Genomic DNA, 17577 nt, shown 5'->3' with positions numbered 1-17577 from the left:
GCTTTAGAAAATTTGTTAGATAAATGGTTATCAATATCAACAACTTCATATTCACTGTCAGAAGCAAGAGAAGTAGCATTTTCATCTATATCATCATCAAGATTTATAAAAATAGGATCTTTAACTCGCACAAGATCAAAGTCATTATGCATCTTATGTTTAGGAGATTTTGGAGAAAATGGCATAATGCTTGTTGAAGGTGTTTTTGGGGATTGCAAAGTTTGAGAAGCAGCTGCCTGAGCTCTAAGACAATGCTTTCGTTGGCGTTCGCGCGCAGAACGATTTCGTCTAGTCTTAGTAGGAAGTGGAGAAGATTGAGGAGGAGGAATGTTCTCATCCTTATCACTTGGGTGTTTAGGTTGTGGTCTATTGGGTTGGATAATAGGAGAAGAGGAAGGTCTCTTCTCTCTATAAAAGGAAAGAGGAGGAACTGCTCCATATAAAGGAGGAATATTTGGTTTAGGAAGGAGACCAAGTCCATCATGACGAGGAGGTATAGGTCTACTTTTAGAAAGTTTATTAGAGATAGACATAGTCACATCCATAGGAATGGGTTGGCAATTTTCTTGAGAAAAGACATTAGTTTTATCTTTCAAAGGAAGAAATTCCTTCTCAAGAATGATAGGAATATCAAGTTTAGGTGTTCTAGGTTCACTTAAAGATAGGATCATATCTGTTTTCCACTTTTAATAAGATTTGAAAAGATGATCACTTCGCGGTGGAAGAGATTGGAATTGTTTAGGCCAAAAGTAATCAATAGGAACACTAGAAGTTCTTTCAGCTGGTTTAAAGAGACTATGATTGACAGTAACAACTTCACCATTATGGGGAAATTTCAAACACTTGTGAATGGGAGAAGCAATAGCTTTCATGGAAGATAGCCAAGTATAGCCTAGCTTCACACGAAATTGTTCGGATGAAGGAATAATAGCAAAGTTCACATCAAGGGATTTGTTATGAACTTCAATAGGTAATGTAATAGAACCAATTGCAGGAGAAGAAAATGCATCAAATAATTTCACAACCACATTTGTTTTGTCATAGATCACTTGATTCAATTGCAAAGTAAAAAGAAATTCTTCAGTAATAACATTAACCATGCAAGAAGGATCAATAAGCACTCCATGACAAGGTGTATTTTTGACTTTTGCAACTATATATAAAGGACCATCAGGTGCTCTGATAGTTTCAGTTGAATCAAATGTGATGGAAGGTTCTTTAGGGGTTTCTTGCTGCTCTACGAAGTTAATCACATTCGGAGTCATAAACACAAGATCCTCAGGTGAGACAGAGGACTCATTGGTATCAATTGCATTAGAGGTATGAGAAGGTAATGGATCAGTAAAAATTTGAAGATTTTGATTAGGAGGAGCTACAGATGTGTTGCCTTTATCATTCACACCAGAAACAGAGATAGTATTATTATCAATCAAATCTTGAATTTTATCCTTTAAAGCAAAACATTTTTCAGTATCATGCCTAGGTTGACGATGAAATTGACAAAAAGATTTGTTATCAAAATAGGGTGAATTAATCTTTGCAGGATCTATTTGCCTTATAGGAGGGAGAGTAAGCACATTTTGTTCCAATAACTTATTCATAATACTATGCAATGATTCATTCAAAGGAGTAAACTTTCTTTCTTTCTTGAAAAACTTAGAAATAGGAGGCACACCTGATGCTGCATCCACATTGTTGTTGATGATGTTTTCATTGAATTTAATGGACTCTCTGTTCGGTTTAAACTTTCCAAATGGTTGTTGACTACTATCACCCTTATCACTCGGAGCCATAGGATTTGCTTGTTCCATTTGACTCACAGTCAGTTGATAATTGTGAAGAGTTGCACACAACTGTTGGAAAGAAGTAAACTCAGAAAACAAAAGTTTATCTCGAATATCTTTTTGTAAATTAGAAATAAAGATTCTTTGAATATCATTGTCAGGTACTGGAAAAGAAATTTGAGCATACAAATGCTTATATCTACCAATGAAATGAGTCACTTTTTCTTTAACACCTTGTTTAGAATGCATTAAATCAATCAAAGTAACCTTAGGACTTATATTGTTTTGAAATTGTTGAATAAAAGCATTTGCAAGTTGTTCGAAAGAAGTAATAGAATAAGAAGGCAACGAGCAATACCATTGTAGGGCTTTATCTCTTAATGTCCTAGTAAACAGTTTTGCAAGCAACCTTTGGTCATAAGCAAAATCGGTACATATTGTTTGAAAAGTCTTAACATGTGTTAGAGAATCACCTTTACCATTATAAAGCTCCAAATGCGGGATTTCAACATGTTTAGGAGGGATAGCTCGAACAATGTCAAGAGAAAGTGGGCTCGCAACATCAAATGTGGGCACACTAAACTTAGATTGATTCATAGAGGCAATTTGTTGCTGTAAAGAAGAGACAGTTTGTGCAAGATTGTTAATGGTTGCTTCAGTCGAAGAGTTCATTTTAGACGTGTTAGATTGTGATGGAGGTGTTATGTTATTGAAAGAAGGCATTGATTGAGAGTAAGGTGGCGGGACATTATGATAATTAGTCATAGGAGATGATTGGAAAGGAGGAACACTACAAGGAGGAATGGAATGATTAAACGAATTGCCCCCTTGTGCCAGGTTCATTTGTGAAGATGTAAGAGGGACACTCATTGAAGGAGTGAATGAAGGAGTCAGATTGAATGAAGGAAGAGGGTTAATTGAAGAGGAAGGATTGCCCCCATGACTGGTGATCACAGGGGGAATGTCTTGTATAGAAGTAGTCTTTATGTTTGATGTAAAGGTAGGTATGCTAGCAATAGAAGTTGTCAAAGGAATAGAATGATTGACTTGAGTAGGAGGTTGTGTATAACCCAAAGTTTCAGCACAACTCTTCATAGACATCACATTTGAATCCACAATGTGTGCAATACCACGCAAAATATCAATTCCATTCTTATCACTTTGAACCATACGTTTTAGACCCTCAATTAATGAAAGAGCTTGACTATCGGGATACTCTTGAGACATCCATTTCTGAAAATCATCAAATTGGTTATCCAATTTCGAAAGTTGTTCTACAGAAACCTCAAGGAGAGCTTCTTCATCATTAGGAGGATTAGAGGAATTTCCCATGTCCTCGTTAAAAAGGCTATTCAAATTAGGTTCCATCTCCTCAGTAATTAAACCTTGGATAGACTTAATTCTAAGGCTTCGTCTAACGGGAATAGTGTAAGTAGGGCTTATTGTTGTAAAACTCATGCACTAGATAGAGAGAAGATTTTGAATTTAGAGGTAGCAAATTTCAATAAAATCAGCCAATCTCCTAGATTTAGGCTGTTAAATGCAATCACGACAATCTCCCGAAATTTCAGAAAAAATGTCAGGGACCATGGCGCTCGGGGTGCACACGGTCCTCGCAACTTTTTCTGAAATTTTCAGTGATGAAAGTTATGATGATTTTAAAGCTAATCTGAAAAAATTGAGTGATTTTACGATCTGTAGGTAGGCCAAATTAAAGTTGCAATCTCAAAATTGAACCCTACCAAGATTGTTGAAAAATGCAAAATTTGAATTTTGAAAAAGAGAGGGAAACTAAAATTTTGAATTTTATGATTTTAGAGGGAATACTAAGAGCAATGCAAGCTTCGAAATATAAAAATTGACTCAATTTCACGCAAAATTCAATTTTGAAAGCGGAAATCAAAGTTGTTGTAATTAAACACTTAATTTCAAAAGTTACAAATTGCAAGAATTTGAATAAAGCACTGAAATTTCGAATGAACGCCGACACACTTTTCAGATTTAGGACAGTAAGAACACAATTTTGACACAAAATTTCAATTTCACCAATTTTTGAATGATTAGAAGCCTTAATCTAAGCAATCCCTAGACCAACTTTGACTTTAATTTTGAAAGTGTTATAATTGATAAAATCAGCCAAAATTCTAGATTTTAGCAAAAAAATACAGTAAGATCCAGCTCCCGAAATTTCGGAAAAAATGTCGGGGACGATGGCGCTCGGGGTGCACACGGTCCTCGCAACTTTTTTCCAAATTTTCAGGGATGAAAGATATTATGATTTTGTTGCGAAATCCAAAGTTACAGCTGATTTGGAGATGTTTTGATTAGTGAAATTGTCGGGCAAAGGTTGAATCAAGAGGGTTTTAAAAATTAGGGTTTTGACACTTAACCACTTAATTTTCAGAATTAAAGCACAAATATGAATTGATAATTTGCAATAGAAGGGTAGATCTGAAACAAGCATTAATAATTAGACATTTCACAAGCTCAATTACTAAAAAAGAAAATTTAGGGTTTTCATGCAATTAACCTCTAAAATTTGCAAAAGATCAAACATGGAAATGTAATTAAGGAGGCAAAATTTTCAGATCTAACCATGAATAATCAGAAAGGATGTTCACGTCGGGTTCACCAAAATGTAAAGCGGAAACTCGAACCCTAGTTGCTCTCCTCTCTCCAACTCGAAGGAGAGAGAAGGGAGGTCACTAGGATCGACGGTTTTCACTTAGGAGAGACTTTACATTCAAAAGAGGGGTTGAAACCCACAAGATCCAATCCCACACAATGCAAGATTGGATTCTATATGAGTTTCAAGGGTTATGACAGCAAGGCTACCCTCTTTTGTAAAGAATGTGGATAGAAGGATTAAACTAGGAATGCATGTAAAGTGATAAAGATTCGCTTATAAACAGAGATAGGAATATAGTATGAAGCTGCGGACCTGGAATTAGCAGTAAAATGTCGAGACGACACTGTCCTGCAAATTTGAGCAAAAGTTGACGGGATGATGGCGCCCGGCGTGCACATGGTCCTCCGAAAAATCCGCGAAATGAAGGGGGATCTGTTCGTCTCTGCACAAGGATTCCAGATCTTCAATTTCAGCCGCGTACCTACAACCTACACACATAAAAGAGAGGACGATTGGGGGGTTAGGGATGAGGGGTTTGCCCTTAGGTCAAACCCCGATTTTGGAATTAACCAAGAAATGAGAAAGCTGTAAATGTAAATGTTTGTAATGTAAACAAGTACTGATACCTTGTTGTAAGAATGTTTGTATTCTTACATGCGAAGGTGTAAATGTTGTTGTATGTTGTATGTTGTATGTTGTAAGTGATCTCCTCTTCAATGGTTGAATCCTTGTCTTGAATGCAACACTTAGCCTTGAATGGAGACTTAGAATGATCAATTGCTTGAAGGAATGCTTGAATGCTTGAATGCTTGAATATCGCTTTCGCCACTTTTCCATCTATGTCCTTCCTCTTCAAAATGGGAGAGGAAATGTAGTTTTTATACTTGCCAATTAGGGTTAAAAGACTGATTTTTCCGACCTTGGGTTGACCAGGAAACAATATTTTTCAATTTGCAAACATAAAGACTCGAAGCCCCATAGGAGACCGGGCCCAAAATAGGGCCAGGGACCAGGGCGCGCCCTGGTCCTGAAGGACCAGGGTGCTGGGCGCTCTGGTCCCACCTCCCGGGACAGCAGGGTGCAAGGAGGATCAGGCCAGGGTGCAAGAAAATGCAGTTTTTGGTGTCATGAACAAGTTTCGGGGTCTCCATTCAGGTTCCGTGTTGCATCGCCATCGTGAAGACCCAAATGCAGTCGAAATTGCAAGTGTCGCAATTTTAGGACGCTACACTACTGATTCACTCCCCTCTTAGTAGTTGACCGGATTCTTATTCTTTCATCATACCATCAATTAGTATCAGAGTATATCAAGCCCTCTAAGGTCTAAGACTAACAACTTGAGGTAAAGATCTTGCAGATCATGATGAAGAAGGAAGGTCCAAAGTTTAATAGAGAGAATTATAGGATATGGAGTGACAAAATGAAAATTTATATCAAGTCTAGGAAATCAATACTGGGAACATGTTGTTACTCAATATATTGCACCTAGTGGGACTATGACTGATGATCAAAAGAAAGAGAAACAAGAAAACAATCAAGCATTAGAGGCTATTATTAGTTCTTTGTTTGATGCAACGTATGTAGATGTTCATGGTCTAGATGCTACATATGATGTATGGAAAAAACTTGAAGAGATTTATAGCAGTGATGAACATGTTAAGATTGCTAAAGAAGAGAGTCTAAGAGAAAAGTTTGATGACATGCAGATGGCTGAAGGTGAGAATATCCAGGAGTATGGTCAAAGGATAAAGGAGATAGTAAGTGAAATTAAGAGTGCAGGAGGTAAAGTGGAAGATGCCACGGTGATCAGTAAGGTACTGAGAACCCTACTACCAGTCTACGCTATCCGAGTTGCATCCATTCAGGAGCTAAAGTCTATTAACAAAACTAAGGTAACCCTCGCCTCCATCATTGGCAAGCTTACTATTTTTGAATTAAATGGTTATGATGGTAGTGTACAGAAATCCGAGTCTGCATTTAGAGCTTCTGTTTCTAACCCATCTATGAGGAAAAGTAGAGATGTCAGTCACAGTTATGAATCTAGATCAAGCAGAGAAGCTGATGATGAAGATAGTTTAGTTGAGCTTGAAGCATTGCTGGCCAAGCAGTTGCCTAGAGGTATTGGTAAATATAGAGGTAAATTACCTTTGAAATGTTTTGCATGCAACAAGATCAGACACATAGTTGCTAACTGTCCTAATGGTGATAATAAGCACAAACGCGAGAAATTCAAGAAGTATAAGGGTAAAGGCAAAATAGATTGTCTTATTGTTGTTGATGGTGGTATCACTGATGAGGAATTTGATGGTGATGCTAATGAAGATATTGTGTTTGTATCCATTAAAGAGGAGATATCTAATCAGAAGGCGTTAGTATCTCGAATGGATAACTCTAATGATTGGATCATTTCTAGTGGTTGTTCACATCACGTTACCGGTGATCAGAGTAAATTTATTTCTTTGAAGGAATTTAATGGTGGAGTTGTAAGATTTGGTAATGACTCACCCTGCATGGTTAAAGGTAAGGGAACTATATCTCTTAATGGAAAGAGCGGTGCATATGATGTCTACTGGGTTGAAGGTTTAAAGCACAATCTTTTGAGTGTGACACAACTCAATGACAGAGGATACCCATTGGAGTTTAAGAACGGTATGTGCAAAATCTATGGGAGAAAAGGTGAACTGATTGTAATCGGGAAGCAAACTAAAGGTAACCTGTTTCACCTTAATCTTAAAGTCAACAACTGTTTAATTGCAAAGATAGATGATAGTTGGCTTTGGCATAGGAGATTTTGTCATATAAACTTCGATAACATTGTTAAACTGAGTAAGTCCAAGATAGTGAGAGGTTTGCCTCACTTGGACAAACTGGTTAATGCTCTATTTTAGGAATGTTAGTTGGGAAAGATGACATCCTTCACATTCAAGAGCAAATCTTTTTTAGTAGAACAACTGTTAGCTTTGGTTCATATAGATCTTTGTGGACCAATAAGGACAAAAAGTATTCAAGGTGACAAATATTTTATGATCTTCACTAATGATTGCTCAAGGATGATGTGGGTCACATTATTGAAGGATAAGACTGAAGCTTTTAGTAAGTTCAAGGAATTCAGGGCCTTAGCTGAGAAGGAGAGCAGTAAGAAGATAAAGTGTCTGAGGACAGATCAAGGCGGTGAATTTACTTCTGAAGAATTCACTAGATATTGTGAAGAAAATGGTATCAAATGACACCTTTTTGCAACGAGGACACCACAACAGAATGGTATCATAGAGAGAAACAATTGGTCAGTTGTAGAAGTTGCTAGGACGATGTTGATACAAGGAGGTGTAGCAAAATTTTTTTGGAGGGAAGCTGTCAGCATAGCTGTCTATACCATGAACTAGATTTTGGTAAAAAGAGGTAAGGACAAGACTCCTTATGAATATTGGTATGGAAGATCAACTGATGTTAGTTATTTCAAGATATTTGGAAGCAAATGTTTTATTAAGAGAGGTGGTTATGTTAGTAATTTTGAGGCTAAAAGTGATGAAGGTATATTTCTTGGTTATTCCACCAAGAGTAAGGCCTACAAGTGTTTTAACAACTGGACACAGAGAATTATTGAAAGTGCTGATGTTTGAGTGGATGAATATCCTGAAGTCTCAGAGGAAACCAGTTTGGAGAAAAAGGATGAAGATCCTTGCATTTTATTTTTTGAACAAGAAACTGTGAAATCTGAAACCGGTAAAGCAAGTACTGATGTACCAGTTCAATTGGAATAGATAAATTCAGAAGAAGATGATGATAATGAAGAATATGAACTTGAAGATAATGATCATGTTATTCCAAGATATGTGAGACTCAATCACAATCCCGAGCAAATTATTGGAGTTAAGGATGCTTGAGTACTAACCAGAAGAAGAATCAGATAAAATTCCTACATGATATCCACTATTGAACCAAGAACTGCTAAGGAAGCATTTGGTGATGATCATTGGGTTAAAGCTATGGAGGAGGAACTAGATCAAATTGAGAAGAACAACACATGGACCCTAGTACCCTGACCGGTAAATAAAAATGTGATAGGTACTAATTGGGTATTTAGGAACAAGTTGAATGGAGATGGTGTTGTAGTTCACAACAAAGCTAGGTTGGTTTGTAAAGGTTATGCACAAGAGGAAGGAGAAGATTATGGTGAGACTTTTGCACCAGTGGCAAGACTGGAAGGTGTCAGAACTTTACTTGCATTTGCAGCACATAAGAAATTCAAGGTATACCAAATGGATGTTAAGTCAACATTTTTGAATGAGATACTGGAAGAAGAAGTATACATTGAGCAACCAGATGGTTATGCTTTGACTGATGAGAAAGAAATGGTATGCAGATTGCATAAGGCTTTATATGGATTAAAGAAGGCATTGAGATCATGGTATGAAAGGCTTCATACATACCTGATGAAGATATGTTTTCTGAGAACCAGTGAAGATAACAATATATATCTCAAATTTGAAGGAGATAAAATACTGGTCAACGAAGTATTTGTAGATGATATCATATTTGGAGGTAATGATGACACAAGCAATGATTTTGCAGATGCAATGAAAAATGAACTTGAAATGTCTCTAGTGGGTGAAATAAATTTTTTCATAGGCTTGCAAATACAACAAATGAAGAATGGTATTTTCATCACACAGTCTAAGTATGTGAAAGAGGTCTTGAAGACATTTGGTATGAGTGACTATAAACCAGTTGGGACACCAATGGTTACAGGTTGTAAGTTGTCTAAGGAAGATGAATTCACATTTGTTGATGAGAAGTAATACAAGTCAATGTTTGAAAAATTACACTATGTTGTTCACAGCAGACCAGATATAGCTCATGCAGTTGGCATAGTTGCTAGATTCCAGAAGAATCCTAAGGAAACACATTTGATATCAACCAAGAGGATTTTTAGATATTTGAAAGGTACTGTTGACTATGGATTATGGTATCCATATGGAGGAAAATTTGACTTGAAGATGTACACAAATGCAAATTGGGTAGGAAATATTGATGACAGAAAAAGAACAACCAGTGGAGCATTTTTTTTAGGAGGAAGACTTGTTTCATGGAGTAGTAAGAAGCATAGTTGTACATCACAATCAACTATTGAAGCTGAGTATGTCACAACTTACATGAATTGTACCTAGGCTATCTAGATGAGGCACATTTTGGAAGGTTTTAAGATGGAGATTTCAGAACCTGTAAATATCCTATGTGATAATAAAAGTGCCATAAATATTTCCAAGAACCCTGTTTTGCATGCACGAACCAAGCATATTGAATTGAAGAATCATTTCTTAAGGGAAAAAGTGTAGAGTAAAGATGTGATCTTGGAGCATGTTTCTACCAAGGAGCAACTTGCAGGTATCTTTACTAAACCTCTGCCTAAGACTACTTTTGAGTATCTTAGAAGTCAGCTAGGGGTTGTACCCCTTCATGAGGTTAGTTGAGCATGATGTAGATTAGATCAGTGCCAGAGTTACTTGCGGAATTTTATAGCAGGATTGGTGTAGAAGTGAAGTTATTCCAGAAGGGGAGCATCAAGTTGCAGGTTGTTGATGCTGAACAGTGAAATTTGACATTGCATGTTTTACTTTCAATTTGGCATTGCTGTCAAAGGGGGAGAAGAACTATGTGATTCGTATGATTGACAAAGAGAAGGAAGACAAGGTGAATACTTGGTAATGTAAACCAAGATTCCTATTCACAATCACAACAATCAATGGTATTGATATTTATATTGCCATCAATGCCAAAGGGGGAGACTGTTGGCATTTGCATGAAGATTGCATTAATGATATGTTATGTTATCATTGATGTCAATTAACTGGTAATGATATTGTTGATATTGTTGTAATGATGTTTTGTAACTGGTAGGAAGAACTAGTGAAAGGAAACTGTAACCGGTAGGAAGAATTTGTGGAAGTGAACCGGTATTGCTATGTATTGGAGAGTTGAACCAGTAACCGGTAAACCCTACTGAACTGCTAAACCCTACCTGTTGATTTGATACATCCTAACCGATTAAGTTTGGTGAATTGGTTATATTGGTTTATGATCTGATGATGAGTGGTAATGATTATGACACATATGATTATTGTATGAAGAGAGTTTCAAGTGATTTTGGCTCATTGATGAAACAATTTTTGTCTAGGGAATGGGCAAGTATATTGCATGTAATGCAAAGCGCGTGATGAGTTACTGAGTTCGATGAAGCAGTGATCAAGGAGCGATCGAGGTTTTCTTGATTGATGTGTAGAGATTGCTATGTAATCCAACGGTCATACTTGAACCGACTTCTTTGTAATCTCTATGAGAGAATTAGGTTTTTGTTGTGTTACCAACCTAATTGATTTGTTTATAAGGTCGATGAGTTGTTTAGTTTCAGAGTTGGCAAAGTTTTAGTTGAGTGTGTGGTTGTCGAACCAGATGATGTATCTGTAGTTTGAGTAAAGGCAGATAGGAGCATGAAAAGGATCTGAACAAGCAAGTGTAGTTCTATTCAAACAGATAAGAAAACTCCTATTGTTTTTTAACAATTACAACAAAATTGAAATCCCCTAATTAGGTAAGCTCTAACAAGCTTGGTGCTATTCAAATCCTCTAGCAAGGTAAACCATTAGCTTGTATTTCAAATCCTCTACCGAGGTTACTCCTTATAGGGTATTGCATTTAACAAGGAATTATAGTCAATCCCTTAACCGGGTGGTCCCTAATAGGATCTATTCTTAACAGGACAAGCAAGGCTCCTAACAGGGAGAACTTCAAAAGAGTTCAAATAGTTATCTTGTGAGTCTCATCTCACCATGGTTTTTCCCATTTCGGTTTCCACATCAAAAATATTGTGTCAAGTGGTGAATGTTTTTGTGGTTATGTTCTTATGGTTGATTTTCTTAACTACTTAATCCACTTTGATAAGTCATGATAACCAAAAGCATTGTGAAATAAAGTTTTACTTATGTCAGTAAAAGCATTTGGATGTTTATGAGTTTGAAGTTGTTTACTGTTAATTTGTTTTAACAGTCAACCAGTTTATCTTGAGAGTTTTTATCTTGACATTGATATTGCATTGATAGTTCTAAGTTTACTTTGAGAGATTGATTTTGAGATTGGTGAAGTTTGTATCAGTTTTTCTATTTACTGATTCACCCCCCCCTCTCAGTAGTTGACCAGATTCTTATTCTTTCATCATACCATCATCCAAATCATGTGCGATGTCCAATAAATTTTATTTTTCCATGTTGTCAATGATGCATTTAGGGAAAATAGAATGATCTAAAAAGATCAACAAATTAAAGAACATGAAAGGAAAGGATTTAGTTTTTTCTTGGAAGGGTGTGTATCCTAAACCATTGATAATAGTGAATATACATGTAGAGGATTTAAAATGACAAGGTCAATCATGAGAATAGACAGGCTAAGCATTTGAAACATAAGGACATTAGGAAAAATAGGGGAACAAGAGAGAATATCCATTATAGTAAAGGGATTTTGGGTCATTGATCCATATAAAGGAATAAAATAGAGTTTCAAATTATTATTTTTGTTTAGTATAGTTTTGATTTAGATAAAGCGGGAAGGACTTGAACTTGTTACAAAAACAACTATCAAGGCAAGAAGGAAGGATCTCATGAGTGATGAGATTAAGAAAACTAAATATTTTGAATGGATCTAAGAACCAATGGAAACAAGGGTCTTGTCCATAGATTGAGAACTTCTATTCCTTAATAGAAGAAAGTGGGAGAGAAGAGGTAACAAGGCCTTTCCTTTGTCTACAAACTATAGTCCAATCAATACTATCGCTTAAAATACCATGAGGGGAAAGAAGAGGCCACTCCTTAGGGAGATGAACATCAGATGGAGAGGGAACAATAGGAAGACAAGGAGAATGGAAACCAATATCCATGAAAGAAGACTAGACTAGAGTAGAAGTTAATGGAGAAACATGAGGAGAGTACGTAGAAGGAGGAACATCAATAGGGCTATTAGGACAAGACAAGACCACCCTAACTAAGCACTCATCAAAGCCCCAAGAGGAGATATTCTATAAAGAGATACGATTCTCAATAATCAAGCGATCACCATAAGTATTCTACTACCAAGTTGTGGGACCCTTCAAATCATCTAAGAATAATATGAAGTGAAGTTTGGCTAGTAGTAAAGAATTGATGACATAAAAAAGGGATTCTTTCATACTCTAAAGGTTGAGTCCAAGGTCGATCTCCAACCATCAAAACCGCATCTCTATGAAGAGGCATGGAGATGTCAACGTCCACTTGAGAAGCGAGCATAGGTAGAATGCTTCATGTAGGAAGTTGACTCATCCACCTTCAAGAATCGATCAATAGAACTTCCAATGGTTTCATAATAAGAAATCTCCCAAAATTGGAGGGGAAGATTAGGAATTTGCACCCACATGAAACACAAATTAAGTGGTTTGGAAAAGGAGTTAAAAGTTTTAATCCATGGCTTAAGAGAGCAAATGCTATCCCTAATTCCACAACTGTCCCAAAATCAAATTTCTATCCTCCAAAGAAGAAAATGAAGCAATGAAGAATCCTTCAGCACAAGGTTAAAGCACAATCTTACCAACCTTGAGGGGTTGCCAAGAACCCAAGACCTAACCGTGAAGATCTGACAAAGAACACCAAAGACTAGAAAATCTGTAAAGACACCCTACACATGTAGAACTCTTCATTTTCTACAACATTCAGACCACAAAACACCCTTGGGGGGATTGGCATAAGGAAGTGGATTAGATTTCCTCTGGGTTGGAGGAACAATAGAAGACCCAACAACCTAAGCAAAGCTCCCAACATTATTCTTAACATGAATTTGAGCCTTTGAAGGTTGATTTTATTTTAATGTAAGTGAACTTTATTTTTGAGACATTTAACATGTGTGATCGTTTTCCAAAATTTATTTGGCTACTAGATTAGGTCATCTTTAACCACTAGATTCCTAATCTAGTGTGCAAGTTAGTTTACCTAGACTTTAAAGAGGGTTTGGCATTTAAGTAACATCTTTCTAATAGGGCTTATGATTTATATGAGACATTTGGAGCATCTATACAATCTTCTTTATCGTCTTTGGTTTTTCTCTATCCAAAGCCATGTTGAAATGACACCTTTAAAGGATATGAGGAGTTAGTGGAAGTTGCTTTCTAATACCAATATGCTACTGATTACATTTATCAAGAAGACAATATAATAGAATTATTTTCTTCAAACCAAATATGATATCCTAATCTATGGTATATACAATAGTGGTTATGCTCTAATATAACAATTTTAAATTAAGATTATAATGTATGAGACAACATAAAAGTTGTGAAACTTAATATCTTATAAACAATAATTAAACAAAATTATACAACACAAACTTAGCGATTACTAAATGACTAAAGAAAATACAAAGTCAAATAACTCTCTTAAACAAGATATACAACAATTACATTCTAAACATCAATTGAACAAAGTCATATAACACAAAATTGACAATTACAAAATGACAATCACTTAACAAAATACAAAATAAAATAACTCTTAAAAAGATCTATTTACAATAAGTTTTGATTACATACTTCAAATTTAATAAATAATAAACATTCAAAATACATAAAACTTTCATCTTTAGACTTTAATTTCTGGCTCTGTCGGTGTGACTTTGAGGGGTGACCTTGTGTCCCTCTACACTTTTTTGTAGATATGTGTATTATATTTTCTTATTAATAGATTCTGATGCAAATATCCAAAAAAATTATTAAAATCAATAAATTAGAATTCTAAATAAAAAACTACATGTCCTAAAAAAAATTGAAATGAATAATCTAATATAAAAAACTGATTAAAAACTTAAAAAATATTTGTTGTAGTTATCAAGATGTTACTCTATTTCAACATTGCTGAAATTCTCCATCAAAATAACAATTAATCCTAAACGTCGTTTCAACTTTTGTTTTACAGCTAATATCACCGTGGTGAAGTGTACGATCTCGTTTTCAGATAGCAACAGATTATCCTCATGCTTGGCCTGTTCCAAATCCTCTCTCAGCTTGCAGTCCAATCTTTTATATTCATTTAACAAAAAAATGTTTTCATTGATGCGAAATTTGATGTAGCCTTTTCCTTATCCTTGTATTTAATGATAAGGAGGATAATGATGTGGAAGAGAAGAGTATAGCGTATGGTATTGAATGACCATGAGCAGTAGCCATAGCCAATCTTCTGAGTTTCATGAATCTGCGTATGAAATAAGCCTAGCAGTGGGACTTATGATGTTGATGTTTGCATTCTTGTTTGTATGTTTCAGGTGCATCAAGGAGCAGCAGAATGAACCTGAAACAACAACAACAATGGATAATACTCATGGGGAGTCTTCCTCAATAGAGGATGGGCATGAGGGTGTGAGAGATTCACATCCCACAATAGTATACAATAACAAACATGAAGCTCTGGCTCATCTGGAGGAAATAAATTGCTCAATTTGTTTGGATGATTACAAAGATAAGGAAACTCTGAGGATTTTAATGGATTGCAGGCATGCATACCATGTTGATTGCATAGATGCATGGCTTAAACGCAGTTCTAGCTGCCCCATTTGCAGAAATTCTCCCCAGTGTCTATGAGTGGGAATTGACCTGTCTTTTATGTTCTTTATTGATATAAATAGAGGCGAGAGTGATAACACTGTTGTGTATGTTTGAAAACAGAGGCAATTCAGTAAAACACCATGATATTAGAAGCATGGTAGTTTGCATATGTCTTTAGAGTTCTTTTGCACAATTTTGATTTCAATGTTGCACGGATTACAGCAGACAAATTGTGCATTATTTGGGGACTTAGGTTGTCCCAAATAACAAACAATTTGATGGTAGCTGTTTCATGTGTATAAGTGTAATGGTGAAGTTTTCAATTTTCATTTAGTTTTGGGTTTATTTTGGATGGAATGATTGAATACAATTATATATCAATGAGTGTTACTTTGTCTTGAGTTTGGTTGCAAGATTCTAATCTTTGAATTTTAGATGAATGAAATGTAATTGATATAAATTAATTATGATTGGAATTTGATTACTATGTACGTGATTTATTTTATTGCAATTGAATAATACAATTTTGATTATATTGTTTCTGTTGGTAACAACAATGAAGGAAAACTGAGAGGTGGGGGGGGCGGGGAGGAGGGGTTGGTGAATCAGTTTTCACTATATAAAACAATTTAAGCACAATCTCAAAATTGATCAATTGCAACAAGAACAAAGATAAAGACAATAACAACAACACACACAACACCAAGATTTTTTATGTGAAAAACCCAGTTAGGGGAAAAACCACGGTGGGAACAGTTATGCCCTGCATACCTAACCCCATTAGTTTCTTTGTCTTGAAAATATGGGTCCCTCTTTTTGCTTTCTGTAGCTTTGAACTTTTTTAGTTTCTGCCTGGGCACCACGGAACTTTGGAACCCCGGAGTCTCGATGAGTCATTTGTTTGTTTTTGAAGTCTTACCACGGAACCTCGGAGTCTCGAAGTAGGCGTTTGTTTTGGTTATGTTTTGACCCCGGAACCCTGGAGTTCCAAGGTAGGTTTTTGTTTGTTATGTTTGTCATGACCTCGGAACCCCGGATCCCCAGAGTCCTGAAGTCGTGCCTTGTCTCTTTTTGTCGTTGAAGCCTCAGGACTCCGAAGTCTTGAAATCCCGAGGTCTTCATGTTTTGTTGTTAGTCACTTCGGAACCTCAGAATCCTGAAGTTGTTTTGCTTTCTTTCCATTTTTCACCCCAGAACTCCGGAGTCCTGAGGTCTGTTTGTGTTTTTTAGCTTTCACCTCGAAAGTTCAGAACCCTGGACTCCCGAGGTTGTGTTTAACTCGACTGTACGGACGGAAAGTCAGGGGTATAAATAGAGGAAATGAACTCTTTTGAGTTCATTTGCACATTCAAGTTTTCTGATTTCCTTGCTCTGCCTCCCGACTTTGCGCCTTTGTATTGCCGAGTTTTCGAGGGATTTCTCCCACCAGGTTCGTAGTTTTTTCTCCTTCCTTGTGTTTTCGTGTTTAGATCTTTTAGTTTTTTTTTTTACATTTTCCTTTTTGCTTTCCTCGTTTTGTGTGTTTTGTTCTTCCCGTGTGCCCTAGACTTTCAAAACCCCAAAACCCTGGACCGTCGGAGTTCCGGGCTTGGTAGTTTTCTTCATCTCGAAACCTTGGAATCCCAAAGTCCCGAGGTTGATCCTTTTTAGGTCGTGCTTTTATCCCGGAACTTCGGATCCCCGGGGATCCGAATCATCTCAAAACCTATGAGTGAACTACCCCCAACCTCGGAACCCCGAAGTCGCGAAGTTCTTTCCTATTTGGCCACTATTTTAACCTCGAAACCCCGGAGTCTCAGAGTTCCGAAACATCTTTTTGGCACTCAATTGAACTACCCTGGGACCTCGGAACCCCGAAATCCCAAAGTCATCTTTTCTCGTCCATTCTGGAACCCCAGAACCTTGGATTTCTAGACTCCATTTGTTTTATTCACTCAGAACCTCGGAGCCCCGGAGTTCCAAACTTAGTTTTTAAGCCTATGCTAACCTGGGAACCCCAGAACCCCGAAGTTCTGAAGTCAGTTGTTTTAAAAGGAAGTTATCCACCTCAGAGTTCCGAGGTGGATGATGTTATTGATATTTTTAAGTATGCAATGAACTAATTTGTGATTCTTTCTGGTGTAGGAGCACCTCATCAACACGCTATTCATGACCTTCAGGATGAAGACTAGGATCATTAGAATGTGTTAGTGTGTCTTATGTTTCATGAATGCAAATAAACCCCACCATGTAAGCCCATGTCACCAATTAAGCAATTTGAGAAGCCAATTGGGACAATGTGGTAAAAAGGGGTAGTAGATGGTTTAGATTTATGTTTAATAGGTTTTAGCCATGTTTTATGTGTGATTGGTTGGTCCATGTGTGTGGATCCAAACCTTAGGAAGTATGACAACTTTGTGAGCAAAATTGCAAAAATGCAACTTTTTGTAATTCGGTTGGGGAAGCCTTTCAATGGCTCCAACCTACTCCAAATTTGGTGGGCAACCATTGGAGATTTGTATAAGCCTCGTGGGATTGATTCCCAAGGTTTCTAGTGTTGGAGTTGGAGTTTG

Source organism: Cryptomeria japonica, chromosome 7 (assembly GCF_030272615.1).
Source record: "Cryptomeria japonica chromosome 7, Sugi_1.0, whole genome shotgun sequence".
NCBI lineage: Eukaryota > Viridiplantae > Streptophyta > Pinopsida > Cupressales > Cupressaceae > Cryptomeria > Cryptomeria japonica.
Note: the sequence above shows the minus strand (reverse complement) of the source record.